The sequence below is a fragment of the Octodon degus genome, unplaced genomic scaffold, assembly GCF_000260255.1.
Source record: "Octodon degus isolate 3935 unplaced genomic scaffold, OctDeg1.0 scaffold00093, whole genome shotgun sequence".
Classification (NCBI taxonomy): domain Eukaryota; kingdom Metazoa; phylum Chordata; class Mammalia; order Rodentia; family Octodontidae; genus Octodon; species Octodon degus.
The window spans coordinates 1,857,009-1,873,273 of NW_004524669.1; the positions used below are offsets into that span (position 1 = coordinate 1,857,009).

At 43.6% G+C, this 16,265-nt stretch overlaps 1 protein-coding gene and 1 pseudogene across 3 annotated transcripts in view; one reads left to right on the forward strand and one right to left on the reverse strand.

The window, feature by feature from the left end:
• Window positions 1-3,009: 3,009 nt before the first annotated feature.
• Window positions 3,010-5,424, reverse strand: LOC101589700 (annotated as a pseudogene).
• Window positions 5,425-6,407: 983 nt separating this feature from the next.
• Tmbim6 (transmembrane BAX inhibitor motif containing 6) overlaps window positions 6,408-16,265 on the forward strand; it is a 28,867-nt gene continuing 19,009 nt past the window's right edge. The window contains exon 1 of one of the 3 annotated variants that reach the window (XM_023722681.1): window positions 6,408-6,515. The gene's annotated coding sequence lies outside the window, so the exon portion shown is untranslated. Of the gene's footprint in view, window positions 6,548-6,956; window positions 7,135-16,265 lie in introns of those variants that run through there. The other 2 variants (XM_023722683.1, XM_023722682.1) reach the window with 2 other exon arrangements.

Sequence of the window (16,265 nt, forward strand, 5' to 3'; positions counted from 1 at the left end):
CGCATCTATAATCTCAGCTCTTGGGAGGCTGTAAATAGGACGATCACTTCAAGTCTGATCTATGTAGTGAGACCCTGTATACCCTATAGAACCTGTCCTAAATACAAGAAAAAAAAGAAAAAAAAATAGATCTATGTGTACAAAAACTTGGGGAGTAGCCTGGGGAATGGCCATTTCCTTGGGTCCCTGTCCTCTACATTGGAACACTTTCCCTATGTCATCTTCTAATGATATTTTTAAGCTTCCTGAAAATCAAGTTCCAGGCTCTTCTGGGAGGTGGTTTAAGTATAAATTGGTTTGGGATTAGTGAGTAGCATAGGAGCCTAAGGATAGATGATGATGTGGACAAGAAGTTCAATTTAGAAATCTTGGGCCAGGGAGATAATTCAGTAGAATAAGTGCTTACCTGGCAAGCGCAGGATCCTGAGTTCAATCCCTGGTACCGAAAAAAAAAAAAAATCTAGAAATCTTGTGACTTTGTATCTGTAAAATGATCTAGAATACAGGGCCTATTACACTGTGAGCACTAGGGTCAGGGATGTATTCAGTACAAAGGTCCTGGGTTCAATCCCCAGGGAGACAGCTGTAGCTCAGTCCCCTAAATGACATGTAAAGATATTTCTCTTTGTCTCTTCCCTTTGTTTTCCTCCTTCAGCCAGTTGGTGCTCATTGACTCAGGGTAAAATGTGGCAGGATTGTGAGTGACCCCATAATGCCTACCAAATATTTTGTTTCTTTGGCAAGGTATTGAATGGCAGGACATAGTGTCTCAGTAGTAAGAAAAGAGGAGTTGCCAGGCATGCTAATACACATCTGTAGTCCCGGCATTTGGGAGGCTGAAGGAGGAGGAATGCTGTGAGTTCAAGACTAGCTTAGGCCACATGGTAAGCTCAAGGCTGGGCATGGTGGTGCACACCTGTAATCTCAGAACTTGGGAAGATGAGGCAGGAGGATTGCTATTAGTTCAAGGCCATCCTGGGCTACAAACCAAGACCCTGTTTTGAAGACAAACAGCACGGCACCTGTGATCCCTGCATTTAGGAGGCTGAGGCGGGAGTATTGCTACAAGTTTGAGGCCAGCCTGTGTTTCATAGTGTGTTCAAGGATAGCCTGAATTTTTACATAGGGAGATCCTGTCTCCAAAAAATAAAAGAAAATAAAACAAATGGGCAACACTTATTATGTAGAACTATGATCCAAAATAAATCTTTTTTCTTTATAACTTAATTGCCTAAGCTATTGTTATAGTGATGGAAAGCTAATATGTATTTGAAAAATTAGGGGGAAATAGGAAAAACACAGAAAATAAAAATAAGTAAACCAGGCATGGTGATATACACTTATAATGCTAGCACTCTGGGAGGTTTGAGGCCAGAGGATTGTAAACTCAAACTCAGCTTGGGTGACTTAGGGAAACCCTATCTTAAAAAAAAAACAAAAAGGATCTGGGATGTAGTTCAGTACAAAGGTCCTGGTTTCAATCCCCAGTACTGCCCCAACACACACACACACACACACACACACACACACACACTGAGTATACCTGTGCCCATTGCTCAAAATTAACAAACGTTAAGATTTTGTAACTTTTGCTTCAGATGAACTCCCATAAAAATAGGACTCAAAGATATGCTGAAACTTTCTTTCCCTAATTTATTCACTTTTCTTTCTCTTCAGAGGCTAGGTGTGCTGCCTCATACCTGGCTTAGGCAAGAAGATTGCCATGAGTTCAAGGCCATCCTGAATCACAGAGCAAGACCCAGTCTCAATAAACCAAAATAATAATGATAATAATATCCTCAGGTCTATGTATAGTATTATCATAAATATAGTGTTTATTCAGTCCACATCTTTAAAACCTTTGCTGCACCTAGAATAGTCCACCAAATATTGGAGAAGCACAAAGTTGGAAGACTGACATTGCCTGACTTCAATATTTACAATAAAGCAACAGTAAACAAGACCATGTGGTATCAGCAAAAGAACAAATAGATCAGTGGAACAGAACACAGAGCCCTGAAGCAGACTCACATAAATATATACAACTAAAAAAAAAATGTTATATATATCTGACAGCTCCATGGTAGACCACTTGCTTAGCATACATGAAGTTCTTGCTTTAATCTTTAGCATCACAAACAAAACATACAGTGTATCACAGATAGTTTCTTTTTTAAAAATTTTATTTATTTATTTGTGTGTGTGTGTGTGTGTGGCCAGCTCAGCCCACCAGGGGGCGGGGCTGGCTGGCATGTGGTGCTGGGGGATTGAACCACGGTTCCTCTGCTTTGCTTAGCTTGTTCTAAATAGGTGCTTTAGACCACTGAGCCATCTCACCAGCCCCACAGATAGTTTCTTCAACAAACATCTGAAGCATTTTTTTGTATGATAAAGAAAAAATTTGTTTTTGTTTTTTTTGGCTGGCTCAGGCTGCCTTTAGGGCGGGTCTGGTCAGATATGTGGAGCTGGGGATCAAACCACAGTCCCCTGCCCCTGACTGGGTTTGCCCAAGTAGGTGCTTAAACAACTGAGCTAACCCGCAAGCCCGCAAAATGTGTTTTTTTTTTTTTTAAACAGGGTCTTACTATGTAGAGCAGACTGGCCTTGACTGGTGGCAAGCCCTATCTCAGCTTTCCCGATGCTGTGTTTAGAGGTGTATACCACCACGTTGGTTTTATGTTTTCAAATGTCAACAAAACCACAAACACCACAGAATCATAAAAATAAGTTTATCAACTGGTCTGTAACCATACTACACTTTTTTTCTTCCCCAACCCTGCATTTTTAAGATGCAGACTCTTTGCCTCTTCCAATAGCAATTTTATACTATTTTGGGCAATATTAGAAAGATAAATTAGTAAAAACTGTCAAAAAATGATCAATAGTTGCCAGGCGCGTGCCTGTAGTCTTGGTTATTCAGGAGGCTGAGGCAGGAGGAGCCCTTAGCGCCAGCTTGGGGAAACTGGGAGACCCCTGTGTCAATAATAATAATAATAATAATAGATTGTTTTTTTCTTTTACTACTTTAATTTGCTTAACAGCACAACACTTGTGCTTGCAATAACTTCTTAAAAGCAGAAGTAGCGTTCCCTTTTATTACCTTTTTTTTTTAAATTTCTATTTATTTATTTATTTATGTATGTATTTTGTGTGTGTGTGGCCAGTTCAGCCCACCAGGGGGCGGGGCTGGCTGGCATGTGGTGCTGGGGATTGAACCGCGGTCCCCTTTGCTTTGCTAAGTTTGTTCTAAGTAGGTGCTTTAGACCACTGAGCCATCTCACCAGCCCAAAAGAATGGCCCTAGTTTTCTTTTTTTTCTTTTTTGGCAGAACTGGGGATTGAACTCATGCCCTTGTGCTTGCCAGGGAAGCTCTTATTCTACCAAGCCATCTCCCCGGCCCCCTTTTTATTACCTTTATAAAGCATTTGCCCCTTTGATACAAATGATTTTTACTGTGCTCTCTAACAGCTGAACTGGTGGCACAAACTTGAGATGGTATGTACTGCAGCAAGTTCCTTGTAAATCAAAATCTGAGCTTTTACATAAAAATCTTATTTATAAAAAATACAATACCAAGTACAGTGAGGATGGAGCATGGAGCAGCAGTACTCCCTGCCAGGGCCATATGGAAGTGGCTTTTGCTACAGTGCTTGCTTAATGGCACAAGTGAAAAGCTGAATAAGGCAAACACTTGAAGAGGCAGTTTTCTGTAAACTTCTTGGGGTGAGGGGATTTCGTTAGGATAGTACTGTTTGGGATGGCTACGGTCAGAAGGTATGACATTTGGCTGCACCTGACACATCACAGATTAAGACTGATCCTGCTGGATGAACCCAGTTCACTTGCTTTAGGAGAGGTTGCCATTGTAGCCTTCTGCCCTTATGGTGTGCAGCATCCAGTGGGGACTCCCTGCCCCCTCTGCAAGAAATCATCTCCAGAATCTTCCTAAGTGAAAAGGTATAAAATAAGCTAAGTCATTAGAAAAGTTTCCTTAGCTTAAATTTCCTTAAGAACCCTACACTGATTACTAAGCAAACTTTGTTAGTGGTGTATAGCTAGACATAAATGCTTTAAGAATATGTATTCCCACCCACTTGGTACCCAACAGTAATACATTGTAATGACACTTGGAAAACAAACTGATCTCGAGGAATGGTGGCCTCTTCTCATGTCCTCACTTGGAATTTTCCGGCTTTTGTGACATATTTGACTCCTTTAAATGGCTTATATTTCTCCCCATTCATATCCAGACGGTTTACTTTCAAACCTGAAAGAGCAAGCTGCTGGATCTTGAACTGTATGTTGAGGATTTTCTTCTGGTTTGGGTGCTCCAGACTGCAAATTTACCAGTCCTTTAAGACTTGGGAGCTTTTGTGGAGTAATTTTCCCCACATCCCACATTAGTACCTTGGTGACTGGATCAAATGTATAGCTGCCTTGTGTTGGTGTCAGGTTCATATTCAGCACAACTTTTGGCATGTGAACTGTCACTGTAATTCCTTCAATAGTTTTTCCCATGTTCTGCTTTGTTCCAATTGTTATATCAAATCTGCCACAAGAACTGTTCTCCTTAAAGCTGATACTGTGTTTCACATATACAGGTATTGCCATTAGATTTTGTGAGCTGACACGGTATGAAATGAGTCGGAAATTTCCATCTGGAGGAATAAATGACAAAACTCTTTCAGATTCCCAACGCTTGAACCGGATGCAAGGATGGAAGCAGAATCCAGAATCCTTGGGTTCATGAAAGAGAGAGAGAGAGATCAGGCATTCCAGACAGCTTAATGCAAGCATCAATGACCCCCTGAATTTCTGCAAAGACTGTAGATCCTGATTTATCTATAATTGCATCTATTTCTTCAACAACATCAAAATAGACTTCATTGTTGGTATACTTCACTCCTGCCCGGCGCCATGGGATGTTGGATAGCTGCCCAGTGGGGAGTGTGTCCCCTACATTACTACTGCCTGTAACAGAGTTGACAACAGAACGTAAAATTGTTGGTGGTTTAATCACTTCTTTTAAAATGTTAGATTCAGTAGCCAGTGGAAATCCATTGTCCAACATTTCTTCCAAGAGCTCATACACTATGACCACATTGTCCTTAATTGCAGCCTCCGAACACTCATCGAAGTAGTCCTGGAAAGTATCAGCAACTCGGTGTAGGAATTCAATCACAAAGAGAGGTGGCACTTCAGTCTGTATGACAGACACAAAGAAGAGCTTATCACGGTAGATACTGATGAGGTAGTGGTGAGGTGTCGAAATGACAGGTGGTACATTTTCAACATCGGCAGCTTTCTCCTGAGCTTCAAAGAAGTAATCACAGACAGACTGGCTCACAACACTTTTCCAGTGCTTCTCTAGAAATATGTCACCAGAACAGTTTATAAGAAATAGACTGTGGATCATTTTCCCCACAGCAGGGCGAGTCAGGGCTTTGGCGCTGGGTCCTCCAATAATAGATTGTTTAGAAAAAAGTTCGCAACTTAAGTTTCTCCATGAGACTGGGGAGATAGCTCAACGGCACAGCATTTGCCTGGCAAGCTGAAGATCCCCAGTTCAACTTCCAGTACCAAAAAAAAACAAAAACAAAAACAAAAAAAGTTCCTCCACAGGTGGTGCTTCTTGTAAGGAACAAGCCCACAAGGGAACTCCAGCCCTTCAATCCCAGCTCTGGGATCTCTCTTGGGTTGGTCCCCAAAGAGGGTGCCTGGACAGAGGGTGCCAGGATAGCTGAGTCAGGTGTCAGTCACTGCCTTTCTCCTCCGCCCCAACTCTAAGGGCGGAGAGGACTCTAAAGAACACCCACTTCCTTAAAGCAGCCAGGAGGGCAGGTGTCCTGACAGCACGCCTGCCCAGCCCGCGGCCCTCAGGCCAACACTCAGCTTAGACCGGGTCTTCTAGGTTGGGGTCTGTGCGTCTGAGGCTGGCTGCGGTGACCGTTTCTCCTCGCGATCTCTAGGTTGCTGAACCTTCGGGTGCTCTGAAGTTTAAGCTCTACTAGATTCACAGTACATAGGTACCCGTGAGGGAGCTTTTCCATTTGTTCGTACTTCGCTTTCTTCATTATTGCGCGAGAACTAAAGAATCTTAGGACATTGCAGCGCTCTCTCATCCCGCGTCTAGGGGGTTGCACCACTTTGAGAGACCTTAGGCGGGGCTTGCCTTGCTTCACTTTCTCCACCAGGGGGCGCGGTAGACCGCCATACCTCCTTACTACGTGCGAAGGCGGAGACCTATTGTTACGACGCCGGTTGGTGGTCAGAGATTTGATTGACAAGGCTATTAGCTAATGACTCTGAAGTAAGCAACCGCTGTTTGTGCACGTACAGCCAATGGAAAGGTAGAAGTGCGGTCAACGGCCAATGAAGACTGGCCTTAAGTGGCACGGGGGCGGGCCTTTTCTGAGGGGGCCGATCCAGGGTGTAGAGTCTAAAGCTGACCCTGGAAGTCAGAGCACATCCGGTATTACAAAGGCTGGGAGGCTCCTGAGAGGCAGGTTGTGAAGGTACGTCCGAGTGGCTGAGTGGGCAACAAGAAGTAAGAAATGGGGAAGGAGCTAGTAGAAGGAGTTTGTCTCTGTAAGAGTGGGCGTAGCGTCCATTTTCCGACAGATTTTACACGCTGAGTTCACCAGGCCTGGCTCTGTGGAGTTGGAGGGAGAAGCTAGGGAGCCAGTGCTGCGCCTGCGCAGTTGGAGCGGGCGGGGGCGAACTGCGTGGTCTTGGGGCGTCGCGGCCCCTCTTCCGCCCGAGAGCGGGCGGCGGCCTCTGCCGCCCTGGGTCGCTTCCTCGGCACCTCCCCCACCCCCGTCCGGTGTCCTGCGCTGAGTGCCGACGCGAGGCCCGTTCTCGGCCCTCTGGAGGGAACGAAAGCAAAACGAGCCTCAGTGAGCCGCCGGCTCTGAGGGAGCGGTCAGGGCCGCGGGCTCCAGCCGGGACCTGCTCCCGCGGGCGGCCTCGTCACGGCGGCCCTGCTGATGTCACACTCCGCTCCTCTGTGACTCGCGCGCTCCCTTAGTTACCTGGAAGCCAGAGGCCGAGGCGGGAGGTAGAAGACAGGGCCTCGGCCTGCTTCTCGGCCCCACAGGGCAGCCCTGCGCGGCATTATTGGTTACCTTTGGACAGGTAAGGTGGCCTGGGTTGCACGGGCCTGAGCCCACTGCGCGTCTGAAGCCTGCTTAGGAAGGGCGTCGGTGGACGGTTTGTTTTTCACTTGGGCCTACTTACTGGAGCTGTGAGAACAAGCAGGCTTTGGTATTTTGTATATTTACTGAGTGTGGAATTAGCTATCACGTGCTAGCCAGGTTTCATTGCGTGTCCTGTCAGCCTTCCAGTGACCGAACAACAAAAGCCACTTTGAACTTGAGACTCTGTTCTTGCAATAGTTAACTTGTGACTGTGTAACCCCGTAGAAGAGCTGACTGTGCCTGAGGATTTTAAGGTTAAAGGTTAATGGCAAATGGATTTTTCTAGTTACTTGTTGACATTTATAGTGTACGTTTTGGCTGTATGGATAATTTTAAGAATTTAATTCAAGAAAGGTTAACTGTATTGGATAACCACTTTTTTATTTGTTTTGAGACAGGTTCTCACTATATAGTGCAGGCTGGCCATGAACTAGCTTATTTAGCCCAAGCTGGCCTCGATCTAGCCTATGTAGCCCAAGCTGGCCCCGAACTCACAGCTATCCTCTTCCCTCAGCCTCCCCGTGCTGGGGTATTGGGGAAGCGCCACCAACCCGGCGATAACCACAATTCTATGGCTTCTATATATATATACTTATTTCTGATTACTAGATTTACTCTTTTTTTTTTTTTTTTTTTTGCGGAACCAGGGATTGAACTCAGGCTCATGCGCTTGCCAGGGAAGTGCTTATTCCACTGAGCCATCTCCCCGGCCCCAGATTTACTCTTTCTGGTGTTTTCACGTTCCTTTTTGGCAAATGTTTGTTAGTAATGGTTTCCAAAACACGTTGATATTTACATTCACTGCTGTTTTTCTCCAGTAGTAATAATAGTTGACTCCTTGACAAATGCAATCCAATTTCAATCCAGTTTTTTCCTTTATTCATCTTTTGAAAACATAACTTACTCCCCCCACCCCCCATGGGAATCAAACTAGGGACCTTGAGATTGCCGGGAGGGCAGGCACTTATGCCGCAGAGCTATCCCCCCAGCCCACTTGTGAAAACATATTGTAGTACTCCGATTTTTCTTTCCATTCCTGACTGTTGCTCTAACAAGAAGGAAAAGAGGCTGGGCATGGTTAAGTTCTTTAGGGTCTCCCTATGTAAGGCTGTCATCAAACTCGAGGCAGTCTTCTGGTTCCATAAAAGAAAAAAAAAGGCAGTCCTGCCTTGGCCTCCTGAGTGCTGGGATTACAAGCATGCCAACTATACCTGGCCGGGATTCTTTCTTATTTATTTGGTACAGGGTCATCCTATGCAGATTTGTCTTATGCTGTGGTTGGAAGTGCCTTAATGAAAGTTTGCTCTCATGCTAGGGTTTCAACCCAGGACTGCCAGATGATAGACAAGTACTCTTAACACTGCTATCTCCTTTGCCCTAATTACATATGTATGTATGTATGTATGTATGTATTGGATTTTTTTGAGGCAGTCTTGCTAAATTGTCTGGATGGCTCTGAACTTTTTTTTTTTTTTTTTAATGTATTTGGTTGTTGCAGGGTCTCACTATGCAGCTCAGACTCATAGTGAACCTCCTGTTTTCAAGCCTCCCTAGCACTGGGATTAGAGGTGTGCACCACTACACCTGGACTGTGGCCAGCTCAGCTGGCCCTGGGGGTGAGGCTGGTGCGGCATGTGGTGCTGGGGATTGAACGTTGGTCCCTGTGGTCCCTGCGCTTACCTAAGCGGGCACTTTAGTGTGTTGAGCAATCTCACAGGCCCTGGCCCCAAACTCTTAATCCTTCTCCCTCAGCCTATAAATTGCTGGGATTATATTGCTGTGCAACACCAAATCTCAGTACTTTGCCATTTGAAACTTTTTAAGCAAATACAGGACTGCTCATTCTTGTTTTCTCCTCGTGGATTGATGTGTGAAGACCAAAGGAGATAATATGTATAAAAAGCTGTATTTTTAAAGTTAGAAGAAAATAAAGTTAGAAGATTTTGTGTAAATGTAGTCAGTGGTATTATAGAAGCCACTACTGCTGGTCTGAAGAATTTCATTTTATTTCATAAACTACTCAAGGGTATTGATATCGTCTGGGGAAATCAGTGAATCTTAGGAACACATAAAATGAGACTGAATGCTGTTTTCTGAATTTACCTATGCTACTTTGACTTGGCTGTAAAATCTGGTATATGTATCTTCCACTTCACCAGTTTTGTTCCCTCAGTTTTTACCCAAATTTCATAGAGCTCTTTGTGGTTACTATACACATTTTTCAAAGAATGCTCAAGGCAAAAGATAGAAGCTACAGGGATTGAATTGGATTTTTTAGGGCCATTTGAATGACCCCCCAGAAGTTAGGTTCCACCTAGCCCACAGTATTCTTGATCTGATAACTGTTGTAGATTTGCTCTAGACATTGTGATTAAATCTGGGGGATAGGTGGCGTGAGTTAGATGTAAGTTGTATGAGCACAGTGTAAAGTTCCTGGACAATTAACTAGAATCCAAAAAATTGGGGAAAAAGAAGCAAAGAGCTTCCAGGGTGAGGATGATGTGGGTGTGTTCTTGATCTTAATTTATGCTTCTTTTTTTTAATTTTTTTTAATTTATTTATGTGGGGGGAGCCAGCTCAGCCCACCAGGGGGCGGGGCTGGCTGGCCTGTGGTGCTGGGGGATTGAACCGTGGTCCCTGTGCTTTGCTAAGCTTGTTCTAAGTAGGTGCTTTAGACAACTGAACCATCTCACCAGCCCCTAATTTATGCTTCTTGTTACCTGGGCTAAATATAGTGTTATTGGGGAAGGATTACGGGTTTATATGGAAGAGGATTAAGTATTTAGGACATTCTGGCCTTCTTATGATTCAGTTCTGTCAAACAGTTATGCTTAGAGAAAATTTAGTGGTGTCACAATTTGATACCAAAAGAATTATCTTGGTGGTGGTGAGCTTCCATCTCCAGCTGCTCAAGAGGTGGATTAAATGTTAGCTAATCTATCATTTCTTGGTCTTTTAGCTAAGATCAAGTGTAAATGTTAGCTAATCTAGGGTTTTGAGTCAAATTTAAAGGAAATGGCTAGAACATTTTAGGGTCTTGATCTGGGGCAATTAAAGCCCAGACCTGGTTAAAATGGGATTCCTTGGATTGCCCTGAAACTGAGGGATTATAGGAAAAGTATTAAGTTAATGACCAATTGCTTAATCAAAGTTTGCAACATATGCTGTTATCACTTAGTGGTTATTAAGCTGTGTCAAAACTTCTTATAGCCCTGTGGGACAAGAAAAATGGTGCAAATGTACCAGAGAAGTATACCATTTAAACAACAGTTTTAACCAGTAATAAGACTTATCAAGGGGCTTGTGAGATGGCTCAGTGGTCTAAAGCACCTACTTAGAACAAGCTAAGCCAAGCTAAAGCACAGGGACCTCGGTTCAATCCCCCAGCACCACATGCCAGCCCGCCTGCCCCCTGGTGGGCTAAGCTGGCCACACACTAAATAAATAAATAAATAAATATTAAAAAAAAAAAAAAAAAGACTTATCAAGGTCCTTTATGTTTCAGCTTATAATTATCTTAGGCCACCCCAAATATAAATATAACTTTACTGTCATTTAAAGAAGTAATAAACCTTCACAACACAGGTAGTTGTGAGCTATGGTACAGAGTTGTTTTGTGTGTGTGTGCGCGCGCGTGCATGTGTGGTACCGGGGATTGAAATCGGAACTTTGTGCTTGCTAGGCAGGTTCTTATCTGCTGAGCTATCTCCCTGGCCTTGGTAAATTTTAAAAAGTAGTTTCCATGACATGTAGATCAGGCTTAGGATAAATGTCTTCTAAAACTGGGCATCATTATTAATTAGGGGATGTATTTTGAGCCAGGGTCTTGGTATGTAGTTCAGGCTGGCCTTGAGCTATACCACCACTATAGTCAAGGATGGCTTCTTGGTGATCCTCCAGGCTCAGCCTCCTAAGGGTTGGAATTATACACATGTCCAGCCTATTTTATTTTTATTATTTTTGGCCAGCTCAGCCCACTCTGAGGGTGGGGCTGGCACGGCATGTGCCTAAGCTTGCCTAAGCAGATGCTTTAGAGAGCTGCTGAATTACCTTGCCGGCCCTTATTTTTGTATTTTATTTTATCTTATATACTGACGGCCGGGGAGATGGCTCAGTGGAATAAGCGCTTCCCTGGCAAGCACAAAGGCCTGAGTTCAATCCCCGGTTCCGCAAAAAAAAAAAAAAAAAAAAATCACTAATATCTTATGTACTGAGAATCGAACTCAGGGACCTTGTGCTTACCATGCAGGCACTGTGCCACTGAGCTATATCCCTGGTCCCCAGCCTAATTAATTTTAAAAGCTAGACTTTTTCTTTAAAATATTATTTTTGTGTTATGTGAAAAGCCCTATTCTAAGCACTTTGTTTCATCCTCACCCCTATGAAATAAATATATTACTGTACTTTATAAATGGTCAAACTGAAACACAGTGGGGCTTAGTGCCAGAAGCTTGCTTTATGTCACCCAACTAAGGAAATAGCCAGGATTAAAAAATCAGGAAAATGGGGCCGGGCAGATGGCTTAGTGGAATAAGCACTTCCCTGGCAAGCATAAGGGCCTGAGTTCAATCCATGGTTCCGCAAAAAAAAAAAAAAATCAGGAAAACAAGAAGTGATGCTCTGCTTGTTCTGATGCTGAAGATTGAACACAGAGCCTCACACATGGACTGCAGCCTCAGCTGATGCTTTTAACTCCACTGTATTAGGAACATGGTTATCTAGAAATGTAAGAGCTACTGAAAAGTGATAATCATTGCCCTCTTCTAAAACCATTCAGGATTTTTCTTCTAAATACCAATTTGGTATCTGTTGGGTATGTGGGGACATAGTTGAGTTGATACAACAGGAGGGGAAAAAATAGCAGTTCACAATCTATTATTTAAAAGTGGGGCTGGTGAGATGGCTCAGTGGTCTAAAGCACCTACTTAAAACAAGCTCAGCAAAGCGCAGGGACCGCGGTTCAATCCCCCAGCACTATATGCCAGCCAGCCCCGCCCCCTGGTGGCCTGAGCTGGCCACACACACACACACACACACACACACACTAAATAAATAAATATTTTTTTTAAAAAAAGTGATCCTATTTTCTTTGACTTGCTAGTAATGTTAAGTCATATACTGAGGCTGCTTCTGTCCTGGCTTTAGCATTTGGCTGGGCTGGCTGACTTCCTTCCTTCCTTCCTTCCTTCCTCCCTTCCTCTTTTCTCCCTTCTTCCTTTCCCTCCCTCCTTCCTTTTCCTTCCCTCCTTTCCCTATTTTCCTTTTCCTCCTCTGCCTTTTCTTTCCCCTCCTGTTTTGTGCTAGAGGTTGAACCCAAATCCTCATATATAGTAAGCAAATGTCCTACCTTAGAATTATATCCCCAGTCCTCAGCAAGTTATTTTTCAAATCCAAGATTACTTAAAATGAATACTGAATATTTGATAGTTTCTGTTTTGCATAGATTTGGCGACTGCAATATGTTTCATCTGCACTTTATTTACTAGGTGTGTTTGAAGAGTGTTGTAGGGTTCTAAGAGTTGATCTTTGATAATTTTCATTTAAGGGTAAAGGTAAGGAAGATAGACTTGTGTAAAATAAAGTAGCAACTCCTTCTGCCTCTGCTCTACTTCCTTCCCCAATCCCATACTGGCTGCACATAATTTAGAGCTGGGTGTGATGGTGCATGTCTACAGTACCAGTACTCAGGAGGCAGGAGGAGCTACATAGCAAGATCCTGTCTCAAAAAAGAGCCCGGGCATGGTGGCACATGCCTGTAATCCCAGCGCTGGGAAGGCTGAAAACAGGAGGATCACTACGAGTCCAAGCTGTGTAATGATACCTGTACCAAATACGAGAGAGAGACAGACAGATGGGGGAGGGAATGGAATATTTAACTCAATGTACAGTGTGCTCAGTTTTCTTTTTTGGTAATCTATGCAGTAAGCCCTTAGCTTTTTGTTCTGTAATTTTGACTCAGTCCCACTGGTAGAGGAGGCTGGCCCTGAGAACGACAGAAGACTTCTGACAGAATTTAGGGTTCCAGGGCTGGCCAAATAGCTCAGCGGATTAAAGCATCTCGGTGCTGGGTGCTGGAGCTGGGCTTTCAATCCCCAGGCCTGTCATACCAGCCCCACCCTTGGGGCGCACTGAGGCAACAATTGAGACTGGGCGTGGTGGCATGTACCTGTAATCCCAGCACTTGGGAGGCTGTAAACAGGTGGATCACTACAAGTCCCATCTAGTATTGAGACCCTGAGCACCCCATAGACCTTTCCCAAAAATAATTTCATTCCTGTAATCCCAGCACCAGGAGGCTGAGGCAGGACCATCATTGAATTCAAGACCAGCCTGGGCTAAGTAAGCTCAAGGCCAGCCTGAACTGTATAGCAAGACCCTGTCTCAGGCCAGGGAGATAGCTCAACAGCAGAAGTGCCTACCTGGCCAGCAAGGTCCTGAGTTTGATCCCTGGTTAAAAAAAAAAAAAAAAGACTATCTCAAAAGATGTAGGAAAAAAAGGGTTCTTGCTCTAAAAGGATGAAGCCATAAAGTGAGACCCTAAACCAAATTAAAGAGATTTGGTTATCAAGTAATGCTTGAACATTTGTTTTTCTTTTTCTTTCTCTCTTTTTGGCGGAACCAGGGATGGAACTCAGGCCCATGCACTTGCCAGGCAAGCTCTTATTGTACTGAGCTATCTCCCCAGCCCCTGAACATTTGTTTCATATTTACAGTTGCAGCATAGGCAAGTTTCCCATGACTTCAGGAGGCACAGTCCATGTTGTAGTTTATGTAAATAATCCCCTCTCCCTGTTTTAGAGCTGAGTATTTATAGAACTGGGGATTGGGAAAGGATTTAATATCTAGATTTCTGTAGGATTTGTGGTTTAGGGTGAGACAGATTAGGGTTGTTAATGATTTTGTTACAGGTTTAAATGTGTGTTGGAGCCACTGTGTTGAATTTTTGAGCAACTTTTTTTTTTCCTCTCTCTCTTTAAAAAGAATCATAATGTAACCTGGGGAGATGGGTCAGCAGTCTAAAGCCGTCTGCCTGGCAAGCACAAGGTCCAGGATTCAATCCCCAGTATCATGTGTCCTGTTGGCCTGCACCCAGCCAGCCACAAAACCGGACGTGGTGGTGCACTGCATTTTTGTATTCCTAGCGCTGGGGAGATTGAAACAGGAGGATCACTATGAGTCCAAGCTGCATAGCGAGACTCTGTACCAAACAAACATAAATAAATAAGAATTTAAAAACTAACAAAATAATGCAATTTTTTAAGGTAATGCAATTTTAATACGCCTTTTTTTTTTCCTTATTTACATATTTGGTACAGGAGGCTTAGACTTGGAGTGGCTGTTTTCAGCCTCCCCAGCACTAGGATTACAGGTGTGCACCACAGTGCCCGGTCTGGGTGGCCAGCTCAGTGCTTGGAGTGTGGGGCCAGTGTAGCATGTGGTACCAGGGATGGAACCCCATTCCTGAGCTTGCCTAAGCAGGCGCTTAGTCTGCTGAGCTATCCCGCTGGGCCCCACTTTTTTTTTTCTTTTGGCAGAACCGGGGATTGAACTCAGACACTTGTGATTGCCAGGGAAGCGCTTATTCCACTGAGCCATCTCCCTGGCCCCCACTTTTTTTTTTTTTTTTTTTTTTTTTATGTGTGTGTGTGGCCAGCTCAGCTCAGCCCACCAGGGGGCGGGGGCTGGCTGGCATGTGGTGCTGGGGGATTGAACCGCGGTCCCTGTGTTTTGCTAAGCCTGTTTTAAATAGGTGCTTTAGACCACTGAGCCATCTCACCAGCCCCCCCACTTTTTTTTTAAAGCATCTGCCACCATGCCAAATTTATACTTTTTAAGTCAAAGATTTTCATTTAATTGTGGGGTCCTCCTCTTATGATATCTGAGTTACTTGTCTAACGGTTTTGAATGCATGAAGTTCTTTTAAGAGCCAGCTGTTCTTGGTCCTGAAAATACTTTGGTGTGAGAACTACTATTTTTGAGTTATGAATGAAATTTAATCTTGTTCAACTGAGTTTGGGATATTGGCTTTTTAAAATGTAGGTATCTTTTGCTTAGTTTCTGAGTATGACCAACTGAGGCTAAGGTAGAAACCTGGTAAGTTTATTCTAGCCGATAAAACTTGCATAGGGGCCGGGAAGGTGGCTTAATAGAGTAAGCGCTTCCCTGGCAAGTGCAAGGGCCTGAGTTCAATCCCCAGGCCCTTTTTTTTTTCTGTCAAAAAAAAAAAAAAAAAATTTTTTTTTCTTTTCAAAGTTTTATTGATAAACATACAGCAATGAGACAGTTTCAAATCAAATCGAAGCAAAAGTAAGTGTCAGTGGATAGGTTCCTTATTAAAACCAAAAAAAAAAAAAAAAAAAAAAAATTGCATAAACTCTATCTTGCTGCTTGTTATATCAACTTGGAACAACCCTAGATCAAACTATCATAATTTCTTGATTCAAAAACTTATCATTTAGGGGCCAGCAAGATAGCTCAGTGGACTAAGCCCCTGCTTAGGCAAGCACAGGGAGCAGGGTTTGATCCCTTGGGCGGGGCACACTGAGCCACTGCCAGACCCATCTTGTGGTGCATGTCTGAAATCCCAGTGCTGGTGAGGCTGAAAACAGGAGGATCACTATTGAGTCCAAGCCGCATAGTAAGACCCTTTACCAAAAAAAAAAAAAAAAAAAACCTATCATTTTCCTTCTAGTTTTGTTTGGTTGTTTGGTTTGGTTTGGTTTGGTTTGATTTGGTTGGTTGGTTTTTTGCAGAATCAGAGATTGAACTCAGGCTCTTGGCACGTGTCAGACAAGCACTTATTCTACTGAGCTATCTCCCTGGCCCCTTCCCTCTGATTTTTAACATTTCCAAAATAGTCATATGTACTGTTCTATGCATTAAATGTGTATTTTCTTACATTTTTTTTCCTTCACAACACTATTAAAAGTGCTCTGCACTTTTCCATCTCTAAAATTTGGTGGTTGGGGCTGGTGAGAGGGCTCAGTGGTCTAAAGCACCTACTTAGAACAAGCTTAGCAAAGCACAGGGACAGCAGTTCAATCCCCCAGCACCACATGCCAGCCAGCC